The sequence below is a fragment of the Gymnodraco acuticeps genome, unplaced genomic scaffold, assembly GCF_902827175.1.
Source record: "Gymnodraco acuticeps unplaced genomic scaffold, fGymAcu1.1, whole genome shotgun sequence".
In the NCBI taxonomy this organism is placed as follows: Eukaryota; Metazoa; Chordata; class Actinopteri; order Perciformes; family Bathydraconidae; genus Gymnodraco; species Gymnodraco acuticeps.
This window is the reverse complement of record NW_022990423.1, coordinates 158,709-175,000: the sequence shown is the minus strand read 5'-3', so window position 1 is coordinate 175,000 and position 16,292 is coordinate 158,709. Positions and strand designations below refer to the sequence as shown.

Genomic DNA, 16,292 nt, shown 5'->3' with positions numbered 1-16,292 from the left:
CACATCACCGTATTCATACTGGAGAAAAACCATACAGCTGTGAAGAGTGTGGGACAACTTTCACTAGATCAAGTCATCTCAAATCACATCAACATATTCATACTGGAGAAAAACCATACAGCTGTGAAGAGTGTGGGACAACTTTCAGTACATCAAGTGCTCTCAAATCACATCAACATATTCATACTGGAGAAAAACCATACAGCTGTGAAGAGTGTGGGACAACTTTCAGTACATCAAGTAATCTCAAAAGACATCACCGTATTCATACTGGAGAAAAACCGTACTGGTGTGAAGAGTGTGGGACAACTTTCACTCAATCAGGTGCTCTCAAATCACATCACCGTATTCATACTGGAGACAAACCGTACAGCTGTGAAGAGTGTGGGACAACTTTCACTCAATCAAGTGCTCTCAAAAGACATCACCGTATTCATAATGGAGAAAAACCGTACTGGTGTGAAGAGTGTGGGACAACTTTCACTACATCAGATGCTCTCAAATCACATCACCGTATTCATACTGGAGAAAAACCGTACTGGTGTGAAGAGTGTGGGACAACTTTCACTCAATCAAGTGCTCTCAAATCACATCTTCGTGTTCACACAGGAGAAAAACCATAGTGGTTTTAAGAGTGTAGGAGCCGCAATTAAGCTTTTTTTTTTTTTTTTCACAGTTTACAATAAACAATTCCCATCTATAGAGTGGCGAAGTCACGCCCATCTACTTCCGCTCCATGGGACCTTATTTCGGAATAATAATGTATTGAAGTCAATGGAGAGAGAAAACGTATCTTTCGATCCCGTTTGAATAGTGCCATGAGTTACACATATGATGTTTGTCAATCTTAAAAATCATTTCCATGTCAAAAAAGTCACAGTTTGTCGCAAAACTGTTGAAATATAAGACTATGAAAAAATACGCAACTACAAAGACTACTAATCCCAGAGTAAGTGATGTCACAATTGTTTTCCTCCACTAAGAGATATCTATATATACACACATGCATTTCCAAACATTTGGACTACCTATGTTGCAAATGTATTATCTTTTCAATTTACACACGGCATCTATTGCACGTCTGTCCGTCCTGGGAGAGGGATCCCTCCTCTGTTGCTCTCCCTGAGGTTTCTCCCATTTTTCCCTTTAAACTGTGGGTTTTCTTCGGAAGTTTTTCCTTGTACGATGTGAGGGTCTAAGGACAGAGGGTGTCGTATTGTCATACTGATATTTTGTACAAACTGTAAAGTCCACTGAGACAAATGTAACATTTGTGATATTGGGCTATATAAATAAACATTGATTGATTGATATATGGCACTGGCTAAGATAAGATAACTTTAACAAGATGCCTGTGTGCTTAGTACCAGGTTGTTATCATACCAGCAATGGGTCTTACTCGTTCTTTCGCTTCCCGTCTGATGAAAGGACCAGGAGTGGCTGGATAAAGTTAGCTACCTAGCTAGTAGCTAGCACGTTAGTTAGCATTACAGCCTTGTCATTTTTATTAGCCTTAATATGAAGTAACATTAAGTAACCCAACATGTTAAACAGTAAGAGTAGTAGTCATATTTCGTGAACCCTTTGAAGAATACTGTCACCAGTGTGATCATTCAATAACACACAATTTAAGCCCGGGGGAGAAATGCTAACGCTAGCATCACCGATCTTCTCTACTTCACGCTATCTGCAGAAATGGTTGACATTAAACATTAAAAAGACCAGGCAGTTAAGAGAGAATCAAAGGAAGGCAGCAGGCAGCTTTGCATGACATTCTTCTGGACGTGTTTCATTGAGGTGATAGTGAGGGTAGTCAATCATTTTGTTGACAAGACAGTAGTGACGGCCATCTTGGTGACATGTGTTGTTCTGCGAGACCGGAGATGTAGTTCATTGAGCGTTTCACACAAACGAATGTGTTCACAGTTTTACGACACTTTTTTTTTTTTGACTTGCAAAATTATCTTTTAAATTGACAAACATCATATGTGTAATTCGTGGCACAATTCAAACGGGATCGAAAGATAATCTTTGTCTCTCCATTGACTTCAATACATAATTTTTTTCAAAATAAGGTCCCATGGAGCTCCACAAGAAGGGGAGGGACTTCGCCTCTCTATTGGCCTTATTTTTTCGTGTCACGAAATATAATCTATTGATTCGACACATAGCGATTTTGAAAGCAATGTATTTCTACTGGTAGTCTGTTTCGTGCCTAAACCAAATATGACTTGCTCTATCGAAATCAGTCACATTCACCCGAAGACACATTTTCGTTTGTATTACTGGTCTGGGGGAAGCTCGCGAGTGTATTTGTGTAACGGGGAAACTCTCACAAGAAACACCGGCTGTTATGCTTGCTGTGATGTTACATTAGTCCGTTCTCCGCTTGTAATTATGCCGAAGCTTCAAAGTTGTATTTATCATCTGAATTTGCCGAAACAAGTTAAATATATTCTGAAAGCCAAGACTTTGTTTATTTGAAAACAGATGAAAACAAACTGTCTTTTATATAACATTTAAGTATTATACAAGTAAAACTACATTTCGCTTTAATCCCATGTAATTGTAGAATGAACACAGTCTTCCTTTGAAGATGTATAAGACAGGTGTCTTGAGTAGTCAGAATTACCTCCAAATCATTGTACACATTTGTAAATATTATTTTCCACTTGTTACCATTGTGAGTCTATTTGTATGCAGCTCTGCGTGATTTTGTGGCTACAATTCAGACTAATACACTACCAGAGGTGGAATAAGTACTCAGATATTGTACTTGAGTAAAAGTACAAGTACTCAGATATTGTACTTGAGTAAAAGTAGAAGTACTCAGATATTGTACTTGAGTAAAAGTAGAAGTACCAGAGAGTGTAGGAATACTCTGTTTCAGTAAAAGTCCTGCATTCAAAATGTTCCTCAAGTGAAAGTAGAAAAGTATTCTCATCAAAAATATAGTGAAAGTAGCGACAGTAAAAGTATTCATTGTGCAGATTGGTCCATTTCAGAATAATATATATGATATGTTTTATAATGATTGATCATGAAAGTGTTCTCAAAGCTGGTAAAGGTGCAGCTAGTTTGAATGACTTTGTATACTGCAGGGTAGCTGGTGGATTTACTCCAGGTGGAACTAAAGTCTGATTTAACACTTGATTAGATTTCACATCATTCATCCACATCTGTGAAGTAAGGGTTAGGGGGTTAGTGCTATATAAATAAACTTGCCTTGCCTTCTGCTCAATGTCAAGGACTGAAGGATGCTTCTGCTGACACACACTGCAATCCAATCGACTCCTGCAGTCTTTGTTTATGTGTCCCCGTTTCAAGCAACCAAAACAAATTCCATGCTCCTTTATGAAATGCATCTTGTGCTTTTGTGTCTTTAACTTAAACTGTGAGCATTTTTCAATGAGTGGCTGTTTGTTGGCAGAATAAACAGCATTTGTTGTGACTTTGGGCAGAAAATGACTTGATCTTATTATCCATGTAGCCGTGGTTTCTTTCTTTCATTGCAGTGGCACCGGTGGCAAAGGTGCCCTGTTTCCTATGCCTTGGTTCACTGACAGTGGGGGGTTTGTTGCAGCTGGTACATTTTGAGTCCTGAATATTTCCAAACAGTGGGTCAGAGGCCATTCTAACTTGTTTTTCAACAAAGCTCACAAGGTCAATGAATAGTGCTCTGCAACCACGTCTCTCCTGCAAATCACATGCATGGCTCCTCCACTTCTCCCTCACCTTATAAGGAAGCTTCATCGTGATGTTTCTGAGCTTTGATGGCATGTCCAACTCATTCATGTGCATGATTCGCTGTGTTACATTTGAGCATTCCCGTAAGAACAGAGAAAAGGATTTCAGTGATTTGACATCTGGCTTTAACCAGAGGCCAGCTATCAATGTTGTCCATATAAGCAGAAGCACTTTTGTATTCATTTCCAAAATGTTCAGCAAGCAGGGATTTGGCTCTTTGGTATCCTTGAACAGAGGGGAGGTGCTGACAACTTTTCACCAGGTCTCTTGGTTGCCCCCTGGTGAACTAATCCAAGAAACGATCACTTGCATTATCAGTTTTAACCTCAACACAATTCTCAAAGGATCTGATGAAAGAATGATACTGAAGAGGATCACCATCAAATGTGGGTATATTTCTCACTGGTAGGGAGGATGCTAAATGTTGCTGTTCTAACATTGTAGTGATGTCAGTTTGGCGTTGCATGATATTCACAATGTCATTTTGGGTGTCATTATTGCACGTCATATTCAAGGAGGATGCTCGTCCTGTCTGTTGAGCATCATGAACCACCTGTGTTGGTGCTTGAGTGTATCGTGGTCTGAGGTCCGTCTGTAACACTGCCATTTGTTTAGGCCTGACAGTTTGTGATGTGTCTTTAAACCTGATGGTCTGTGAGGTTTCCTTTGGTCTTACAGTGACAGCCTGGGCATTAGGGTGAAATTCATTTTGCATGTTATTTTTGTCATTTCTCTGTGGGACAAATTGATTAGCCTGAGGATTGAGTTGCCTTGTACTCTGAGCCTTGTTCCTTTCCAGATAAGAGTTCATTCCATCCCTTTTGGAGCTGCATTTTGAGCTAGTTTCCAGAACATTGATTTTGGCATTAGTTGCAGCTAGCTCGGTCTCCAGAGCAAACTGTTCCTTTTCTTTTCTTAGTTCCTCCTCTCCTTTTCTTAGTTCCTCCTCCTTTGCTTCCAACTGATGTTTCCTTTTTAAAGCCTTCATGCGCTCCACAATTGCTGCTTTATCAGCCTCTGCTTTTAGCCTGGCAGATGCGGTGGATGATGTTTTAGATACATTAGAGTGTGTTTTGTGTTGCCTTTCCTTTGGACCTGAAATGTTAGAGGCACTGTCCTCTGGATTGATATCATCAATAACAGCACTTTGTTTAGTTTGAGTCTCAACATCAGTTTCAACATCAGCATTGCTAACATCATTGTCATTTTCCACTTCATTGTCAACATTGTGATTTGATTCCACATGAGGGTGCCCAGCAGCAGACAACCAATCCTTTACAGACTCAGTGAAATTACAAAAGGTCATCATTGTTGCATTGAAATATGTATTTTGCCTTTTGACCTCCTCCTCGGGCAAATCCATATCTATGACAGACTCATGCATGTCCTTAGCGTCCTCATAACACTTGATGAAGTTGCACAAATGAGCTAGCACAGACTTCACATTGTCAGTAGATTTCATCCAGACACGTTCAATGTATTTCTTGGCCTGCTTGATTTTTGCCGATCTCTTTTCTCGGCACGTTTCTATGTAAAACGCCTTTTGGGGTAAACAGAGGGCTCGGGCGGAGCAACATTCTCCACACTTGAAACATCTGAATCAACCACAGGCATTGTCTCGTTTGTCTCAACCGGCTGCTCCATATTGTCTGATTGAGTTCACACAGGCAATTATATTGACACTTCACGTCGGAGATTTATGAATAAATGTCTTTTCAAGTCCAACAACTCCCAATATTCATCAACATGTAGCGAAACAGTAATTCAGTCACTCCAAATAAGTTTGCTTTTTTCCAATCAAGCTGACAGATTATCCTTCACCAATGTTATGTTGTTGTGGAGTAGGTTTGTGCGGCGTCCATTTAAGCCGTGGGTGGTCCTCTGTTCTCCGATCGTGTCTTTAACAGGAAATTCAAAGTTTCTCAAAGTCAATGAGCATTGTCTCAGATCTCCAGATCAAACGCTGATGCGCCGGCGTCCATGTTCCTTTGTCCTTTGATCAGCATGATCATCTCCGTTTGAGCGTGGTGGTGATTCCAGTCCAAACGTCCATGCAGAAAAACAATAAAAATAAAAAACAATAAAAGTGTCCGCTTCAATAAGGGAGGTTTTTTACTTTATATAGTGGCTATTTGTCAACAACAATAAAACTTCAAAAGGCCACTGAGGCACCAGGTATAGTGGATCTTACGCAGATCATGAGTTGGTAATGAGTCCATTGTCCAAACAAGGCATAGACGTTTTTGTGGTATTTATTAGCTTCACCTTGCGGGAACAATACAGCAAAAGGTGTTGAAATGTTTGCTCAGCCCTGATACTGGGAGAAAACCATAGACCTTCCCGGTGCCCACTGACTGCTGCTGTGCCCTGATTGACTTAAATAAACCCAGCTGTGTGCCCAAATTGACCCATCACCTTCAAAATAAAAGCATTTTAGCTGGAACACAACTTAACTTAAATAATATGGCTGTAAATTAATTAATTCTACAAAACAAAAAACAACAAATAAATACATTAAATAAATGTGAAAAATACTGAATAGCTTCCACAGTCACTTGGAGTTATTCAAAACAAACCATTCGCATGTATGAACCAAACAGTTTGACACTGTCAGATCCAGGCATGAGACTCTCCCCCTGTGAACATCTACTCTTGTGCCATGTCCATCATTAAGGCATACTAGTGTTCTTTCCTCCAGCATTTCCTCCACTATGTTTCCGTTACTGTCTGTATGGTTGCTGCCCCATAGACTGTTGTGTGCATTGAAATCACCACACCAAACTTCCTTCCTATGTTTATATTCTGCTATGTCTTTAAATATATCAGTGGTTAGATTTGGACATGGGTTGTTTAAATTGATTATCCTAATGTTATCTTGTTTTCTAGGGTTGCAGATGTCCACTATAATACAGTCTATACCATCAGGAGATTGCACCTCCCTATATGCCACACCATCTTTGAGAAATGACTGCAGGACTTCAGGTCTGCGATGTGGACAGTACACCTCAAATACATACCTTCACAACCTGGGGTATTTGAAAATAAGGGAATGACATATTTATAATATGCTGCAAAACACAACAAATATGCAGGATTACGAGTCTGTTTCAACAAGTCCTCCAACTCACGACCAATTATGCCGATTGTTCAGGTGCTTAATACGTCCTGCTCCCGTTGAATGCAAACGTTACAGATGGTCGTTTATTCACAAATAACCCTCTCTGTAAAATCCTAAATTGTAGGATAGTTTGGCATTAAAACGCTTTTGATTAGATTTCTAGCGAGAAGTGTATATTGTACTTTAAGAATCCACGTCCAGTCGATATGTAGGATCTATAGTTCCATAGATATTAGGAAGATGATTTGAGGTATGCGGCAGCCTCCATGTAAAGTTACGGGTTGAAAACAGTATTTCCGGTCTCGATGTTTTCATAATAAAACCAAGGATCAAATGAACATTTAATATTCATTACTAAAGGTACAGCCGAATCATCACAGCGCACAAAACCTATTACCGCCGCAGATGGACCAGAAAAGGGAGCGTTTAAAAAAAAGAAAAAGGGGCGGGTCCGCTCAGTGAAACGATAACAACGAAACATGGAGGAACAGAAGTCTGCGTTTAAATCGTGTGTGTGTGTGTGTGTGTGTGTGTGTGTGGTTAAAACACTTCAGCCTGCGGTCGCGCTTAGCCTTTCTAATGATTCTGAAGGTAAAGACAGTGAAGGCTGTGCGTGAAAGGCACTGCACGCTCCTCTTCTCAGAGGCTGAGTTAACCCTCCCGCTGCCTCCTGGTGCTGCGGAGATTTCATGAAGTGAAGGAGGTTTTCCTTCCATAAAGCAGCTGTGGGCAGCAGATACTGGGTGTCAGACATGAATACATAGATCAAGGCAAACTGGTGCACACACTCTCCTGTTTTGCCAATCCGGTGGTTAAACAAATATAGCTCTACATCCCTGGCCGAAACGTCCTTAAAATGAAGTCCGAGTTCGACATTTTAATTAATTCATTACCTTTCCAACTCCTCATGCAGTTGACTGTTACAGGTCTATACAGGTTCATGGTACAATGCATAACCTTCAAATCCAGGGTTCTTACACCTTTTCCAAAGTCAAATTTAAGCACTTTTCAAGGTGCATTTTCCAGCTTTTCAAGCATCTTACAGCTGTTGTAAATTACATATTTATATACACATACTCAAATGATTATTTCCCTACCTCACATTAAATCAGATGTTCTTTATGCTATAAACAACGAAATGTGTGTTTCGTGATAGCCTTCTACACGAGGATGAAAAATTAAAGAAAATAAAACTAAGTTTAATATTTCAAAATTAGTGATCTGTACGTAGACTGGGCCTCCCATAAAGCCAATATAAAACATCAGCCAAAAACGATCAGCCTTTTCAATACATTATTGATTACTATTTTTGCAGTGCTTTTAGGTTGGCAGTAAACATAAGTCAGAGGTACATGGTGTACTTTTCCTTCACTACATGTATTTAATACCTTTAGTTACTTCACAGATGTGGATGAATGATGTGAAATATAATCAAGTGTTGAATCAGACTGTAGTTCCACCTGGAGTAAATTCACAAGCTACCCTGCAGTATACAAAGCCATTCAAACTAGCTGCACCTTTACCAGCTTTGAGAACACTTTCATGATCAATCATTATAAAACATATCATATATGGGCGGTTTTGGCGCAGTGGATGTGCAAAACAGACAAACTAGGCTGTATTTAGTGGTCATCAGATCAAGGGGCGTTGGTGAACTCCAGTTCGAATCCCGTCTCGGCCGCCAATGCGTCAGGCCGTTGTGTCCTTGGGCAAGACACTTTACCCGCATTTGCTCCTGTGTGTAATTGTTAGAGTTTATTGAAGGATTAATGTATTCTCATAAATGTGTTACAAGAAGCATAATGGAGGAACAGAGAACAGTCTGTTCAAATGGCACACTTACACACACACAGATTCACATGACAGAGTCACAAGATTCACACTAACAAATAAGGCGTTGGTCAACACCACATGATTGTCATGTTACTGTATTGTTGAAATAAAAAGAATGCACTGGGAGAAGGCGAGTTAGAGTTGGTTAAGGAGTGGACATTGCATGTCACTCGCCGATTCTCCTTGCAGCAAGTAAACTTGAAACTCGAGTACTGTTATCTCTGTTCACTGGATTTTGGTTATTGAACCGAGCTGGGGTTTTACCCTTACAAAGTAATATAGATACCCCACAGTAATGTCCGCAGTAATGACTCTTACATGTCTGATATGTGTAATGTGTACTTGTAAAGCGCTTTGAGCACCTGTAAAAGCGCTCTAATAAAAAAAATGTAATGCATCATTATTATTATTATTCTGAAATGGACCAATCTGCACAATGACTACTTTTACTATATTTTGATGAGAATACTTTTCTACTTTTACTTGAGGAACATTTTTGAATGCAGGACTTTTACTGTGACAGAGTATTACACTCTGATACTTCTACTTTTACTCAAGTACAAGATCTGAGTACTTATAATTTCACAACAAGATCTGACAAAATCACGCAGAGCTGCATAGAAATAGACTCACAATGGTAACAAGTGGAAAATAATATTTACAAATGTGTACAATGATTTGTAGGTAATTCTGACTACTCAAGACACCTGTCTTATACATCTTCAAAGGAAGACTGTGTTCATTCTAGAATTACATGGGATTAAAGCAAAATGTAGTTTTACTTGTATAATACTTCAATTTTATATAAAAGACAGTTTGTTTTAATCTGTTTTCAAATAAACAAAGTCTTGGCTTTCAGAATATTAAACTTGTTTCGGCAAATTCAGATGATAAATACAACTTTGAAGCTTCGGCATAATTACAAGCGGAGAACGGACTAATGTAACATCACAGCAAGCATAACAACAGCCGGTGTTTCTTGTGAGTGTTTCCCCGGTACACAAACGCAAAAATACACAAACACACTCGCGAGCTTCCCCCAGACCAGTAATACAAACGAAAATGTGTCTTCGGGTGAATGTGACTGATTTCGATAGAGCAAGTCACATTTGGTTTAGGCATGAAACATACTACCAGTAGAAATACATTGCTTTCAAAATCGCTCTGTGTCGAATCAATAGATTATATTTCGTGACTATAACACGAAATGCCGTGAGTGCTTCATCCTCTGAACACCACACGATGGCGACTGTAACGCACATAGCATAGGTACGCTCCTCTGAAATGATTGTCCCCTGCAATTATTATTATCCCTCAATCGAGTTCGCTATTCAGCTTGCTAACGTTAGCTTAAACAAACGTAACATGCAACGTTAGCCTGATCTAAAATGCTCTACTCCGGCGTACCTTTCATGTGGCTCGTCAGCGCAGACTCTCATCGTTATGTTGCAAACTTTGCAGGAGGCTACTCGTGGGCTTGACCCTCGTCTTAGCCATGGCTTGTATTTGTCTTCTGCTAGCCAACGCTCGTTGAAACAGCAACCTCCTGGCACACAGTCATCTATCACTCATCAGAATGCCCAGGTCACACGTAACACAAACACTTGCAGGTCGCGCGCATAGCGCGGGAAAGCCGCAGCGGAGCTGTTTTATGTAGAAGCGAAGCAATTTTCTTTTAATCTAAAAAGCGAACTATTCAGTCAGACAGCAATTTATTGTAAAAGTAAAGCATTTACATTTTCAAGCACTTTATCTCAATTTCAAGCACTTTCCCAACCTTGAAAACACCACGTCAAATTTCAAGCACCCGTATGAACCCTGTTCACAACCAACACCATCATCCCGGATCAGCTGGACAACACGCCACAATCAGCTGGAGATTGTCACCACCTGTGCTCATCAAGAGGCAAAAGGAGAGGCCGAGAGCCAAGGCTGGGAAAGCGGCCGGGTATGAGCAGCATTCAAACTGGATTGTATATTGGAATCATAAGCTGCATCGGACAATGGCTTGGATTTAATGCTGCAATAAAGTCAGCTGTTCGAAACAGCTGTCGGCAGGGACAGCCAGAAAACGAAACTTAAAGGAACAGTGAACATTATGCATGTCAATTCTGACGTTACGTCAACAGATGGCGCTGTTGGGATGGGATCTGTAATGGAAAAAAGAATTACCCAACACAAGGCCAATAGAGTGGCGAAGTCCCTCCCCTTCCGGTGGAGCTCCATGGGACCTTATTTAGAAAAAAAGATGTATTGAAGTCAATGGAGAGAGAAAGATTATCTTTCGATCCCTTTTGAATTGTGCCACAAATTACACATATGATGTTTGACAATTTAAAAGATAATTTTGCAAGTAAAAAAAACCCACAATGAAATACGTCCAGAAGAATGTCATGCAAAGCTGCCTGCCTTCCTTTGATTCTCTCTGAACTGCCTGATCTTTTAATTTTTAATGTCAACCATTTCTGCAGATAGCGTGAAGTAGAAAAGATCGGCGATCGGCGATGCTAGCGTTAGCATTTCTCCCCCGGGCTTAAATGGTGTATTATAGAATGATCACACGGGTGACAGTACTCTTCAAAGGGTTCACGAAATATGACTACTACTCTTACTGTTTAACATGTTGGGTTACTTAATGTTACTTCATATTAAGGCTAATAAAAATGACAAGGCTGTACTGCTAACTAACGTGCTAGCTACTAGCTAGGTAGCTAACTTGATCCAGCCACTCCTGGTCCTTTCATCAGACGGGAAGCAAAAGAACGAGCAAGACCCATTGCTGGTATGATAACAACCTGGTACTAAGTACACAGGCATCTTGTTAAAGTTATCTTATCTTAGCCAGCGCCATATATCCATCCATCCATCCATCTTCTCCCGCTTATCCGTGGTCGGGTCGCGGGGGTAGCAGTTCCAGCAGAGAGCCCCAAACTTTCTTTTCCCTGGCGACATCAACCAGCTCTGACTGGGGGATCCCAAGGCGCTCCCAGGCCAGCGAAGATATATAATCCCTCCACCTGGTCCTAGGTCTACCCCTTGGTCTCTTCCCAGCTGGACGTGCCTGGAACACCTCCCTAGGGAGGCGCCCAGGTGGCATCCTAACTAGGTGCCCGAACCACCTCAACTGGCTCCTTTCGACGCGAAGGAGGAGCGGCTCAACTCCGAGTCCCTCCCTGATGACCGAACTTCTCACCTTATCCCTAAGGGAGACACCAGCCACCCTGCGGAGAAAACCCATCTCGGCCGCTTGTATCCGCGATCTCGATAGATTATATCTATATGGCGCTGATCTTAGCTATCTCTCAGTTGAGGAAAACAATTGTGACATCACTTACGCGACTCTGGGATTAGTAATCTTTGTAGTTGCATATTTTTCATAGTCTTATATTTCAACAGTTTTACGACAAACTGTGACTTTTTTGACATGGAAATTATTTTTTATGATTGACAAACATCATGTGTAATTCATGGCACTATTCAAACGGGATCGAAAGATAAGTTTTCTCTCTCCATTGACTTCAATACATTATTTTTCCGAAATAAGGTCCCATGGAGCGGAAGTAGATGGGCGTGACTTCGCCACTCTATAGATGGGAATTGTTTATTGTAAACTGTGAAAAAAACTAAATATGCTTAATTGCGGCTCCTACACTCTTAAAACCACTATGGTTTTTCTCCTGTGTGAACACGAAGATGTCTTTTGAGATTACTTGGTTGAGTGAACGTTTTCCCACACTCTTCACACCAGTACGGTTTTTCTCCAGTATGAATACGGTGATGTTTTTGTTGATCACCTGATGTACTGAAAGTTGTCCCACACTCTTCACAGCTGTACGGTTTTTCTCCTGTGTGAATACGGTGATGTGTTTTGAGAGCACCTGATGTCTTGAAAGTTGTCCCACACTCTTCACACCAGTACGGTTTTTCTCCGGTGTGAATACGGTTATGTCTTTTGAGAGCACTTGATGTATTGAAAGTTGTCCCACACTCTTCACACCAGTATGGTTTTTCTCCAGTGTGAATACGGTGATGTGTTTTGAGAGCACTTGATGTATTGAAAGTTGTCCCACACTCTTCACACCAGTATGGTTTTTCTCCAGTGTGAATACGGTGATGTGCTTTGAGATTACCTGATGTAGTGAAAGTTGTCCCACACTCTTCACAGCTGTAAGGTTTTTCTCCTGTGTGAATACGTTGATGTGTTTTGAGAGCACCTGATCTAGTGAAAGTTGTCCCACACTCTTCACAGCTGTAAGGTTTTTCTCCAGTGTGAATACGTTGATGTGTTTTGAGAGCACCTGATTGAGTGAAAGTTGTCCCACACTCTTCACACCAGTACGGTTTTTCTCCAGTATGAATAAGTTGATGTCTTTTGAGATGACCTGATCTAGTGAAAGTTGTCCCACACTCTTCACAGCTGTATGGTTTTTCTCCTGTGTGAATATGCAGGTGGCGCTTTAAAGTTCCAGATCTTGTAAAGGATTTGTCACATTGCTGACAGCTGTGACGTCTCTCTCTTCCTTTCGGTTTCTAAAACAGACGGACAGAGAAAGAGAGAAAGTCAATCTAAAAAGCATAAATACACAAGTTAACACAATAAAAACTCACTTAAAGTGGACCTATCATGCTATATTTGAACAATATATTGTAGGGCCATACCTATATAAAGTATATAAATAGTTTTTTTTTCAAAATACCAAAAAGATCCTGCATTTTAGCCACGCCTCATTTCGCTCTATTTGCTCTTTCCAGCGCTGTTTTTGCATGGGGCTGATTCTGTGAGCTGCAGCTGACCATGCCCCCCTGCAGCTGACCACGCCCCCCTGTAGGAGAGGGGAGCGTGCTCTGAGATCAGCTGCAGCGGGGAGAAGAGGGGGAGAAAAAGAGATCTCCGTCCACCGTGTTTTATTCTTATAGAAGTAAGAAGAGAAGTAACGGGGCAGAAACCCTCCTTTTTACGCAGCGGTCCAGACATAGACATCAAACGGCGACACATATTCAGTGTGCAGTTCCTTTGGCATTAGGGCAGGGATATCTAGATACTTTCCAAGGTTTGACATAATGAATTGTGCTACTTTTAAAGCAAGCAACAATGTTTTAAAATCTGTAATCAAAAAGCTCCTCAAAAGCGCTATCGAAGCAGTTCCTGCCGTTGCTACGGTAGTTCAAACAGTAACAACGGACTATTTTTCTTAGCGGATGCATCTCAATTTAAATCAATACAACTATTTTTTAAGGCGAGACACGGCAGGCAAAAACATCGTTTTTCAAGTACTGGTCAATTTTGAGATTTTGTGCTATTTTGATTCCATAACATGTTTTCTTTCAGGCTTTTGGAAGGAAAACGTACAAAATACACATTTAAGTGTTTATTTTACTATAGTTTGTCTATTTGCGTCTGTAGATTTCTCCTAAATTCACCAAAAGTTAGCATTCTAACGTAACATAAAGTACAGCGACCGCTGTGTGCACCATGTCAACAGAGGTATCGCTGGAAAGCTGTGTCTCTCCTGCACAATCTCATCGGATCCAAATATGGTCATTTCCTTTGTATCAGCAACCAATCGTGAAAGCACAAAGGGGTCTTAAACCAAGAAACGAAATCTCATTGGCTGGTGTCAATTTATGACAACGTGATTCGTTCAGATGCGTCACGTGGTGTACTAAAACACTTCCTGGTTAGCTTTCAGCTAGAAATTGAAATCTCAAAATGCCAAAAAAACGTTCACAGAGAAGACGACAACAATTGTCACTTGCACGAAGCAAGGTTATAAAAAAAAAAATGACCCTGAACATGAAATACCTTCACGGAGTGCGTCGATGCGCAAGCTGTCATCCAAAGAACAGGAGGGTTTAGCTAGCGCCTCACTGCAATCTTTAAAGGTCGTTTTCTCAAAATGTGTTTTTTCTCCTACTCTGAGTTCGAAATTTCAACTTCAGTAGCACGTACATACACCAAACCTTCCAGTTATATTCCTATCAATATTATGAAGGCTTTTACATTAGGGTTTGTTCATATATAATTCATAGCCTGAATTATACAACATTGTATACCTAAAAACATGGCGAAAATGGATATTTTAGGGCTGTTGACAGTATTTTCTGATTTATGGAGTGATAAAAAGAGATATCCAATATCCCTTCTGTAAAAGCCTTAGATACTAATATGACTACAAAATGAAAGAAGAATTTTGAATCTGGCTATATCCAAAGTTCAGATTTCGATTCCTGAAATGTGTTAAAATATGTGCATATTTAATGAGATAATGGATAATTTGCATATTTAAACATGCTATTTCAGAAAAATGTGTAATACAAAAGACAATTGTCTTATTGTAAGTAATTAACTGGAGACATTTCTAGCTGATACCTTTAAGTTAAAAAAATTACCCTATTCACCTGGGGTGTCTCGCCTTAAATCAATAAAATAATTTTCTAAATCCATAAAAGCATTTCAATTAATATTGGGAGTCATATCGTTACTTTGTTGAGAATGTGGCCGCGGGATAATGTGCACATTGCATAATGTGCCTTCATGCCGATCTCTCCGCTTCGCGTCGGGCTCCTGATCAGCCTGTCGGTGTTATTTTCCCCATAATGACCGCGTCGCTGCACATTATCCCTTACATATGATTATATAGAGTCATTATTCATTTGTTTTAAAGCAGGAGGCGCAAAGGCTTGCCTCGGGGAAGGAGAAAAAGAGCCACAGCGGAGAATAAACAGAAGGGCAACCATGGCAACCATGCAAGGGAAGTCTTCTTCACTGCTTTTGTGGCAGACTACAGCGCCACTTACAGGCCTGGCATATGTACTACAGCCTCTCCAGCGCTTTCGAGCGGCAATGGTACATATGCCAGGCCTGTAATGGCGCATTTCCACTGCAGCGGGTAGCCCCGTTTAAGCGTCCTTAACCGTCCTCAAGCGGCCAGGCCAGTTTTTGGTGGCCTTTCCATATAGCCTAGTACCGGCTAGCGGGTACTTTTTCCCTCTTTTTCCGGCCCCATAAAATCGTGGTTCTATCAGACCAGGGCCAGGGCTGAACTAGTGGCGTCAACACTCTCGACTGCTGATTGGTCAGAGAGAATCGTCACAAGATCGCGCGCGAGTTCATCCCTAGCGTCGCATATATTTTTAGAAGCAAGCTTGCAGCATTTTTATAAACAGCATTTTGTAAACGGAGGAGCTACAAAAATGGCTACGTCTAATAAGAAAAGCACACCGTGGTCGACCGAGGAGGTGACGACGTTCCTTCATCTCATTGGGGATGATAAAATCCAGCAGGAGCTCGACGGAACAACGCGAAATGTAAAAGTGTTCCAGGATGTCTCTGCACAGATGTCCGAACGCGGATTTTCGAGGACTTTCCTGCAGTGTAGGGAAAAACTGAAAAAGTTGAAGAGTGAATATCGCATAATAAAGGACAACAACAACACGAGTGGTGCGGGTCGCAAACAATGGAAGTGGTTCGACTTGTTGGACCAGATTTACGGCCATAGACCGGCCAACGTTGGGAGGGAGGGAGGCCTGGACTCTGCAACGGCTTTACTGGAGTCCCTGCAAGGTACGCTCACTTCTAACAAAGAAGTCTATT

At 40.9% G+C, this 16,292-nt stretch overlaps 2 pseudogenes; one reads left to right on the top strand and one right to left on the bottom strand.

The window, feature by feature from the left end:
• Positions 1-16,292, top strand: part of LOC117551909 — a 430,097-nt pseudogene that overhangs the window by 359,053 nt on the left and 54,752 nt on the right.
• LOC117551910 overlaps positions 1-16,292 on the bottom strand; it is a 354,701-nt pseudogene that overhangs the window by 330,269 nt on the left and 8,140 nt on the right.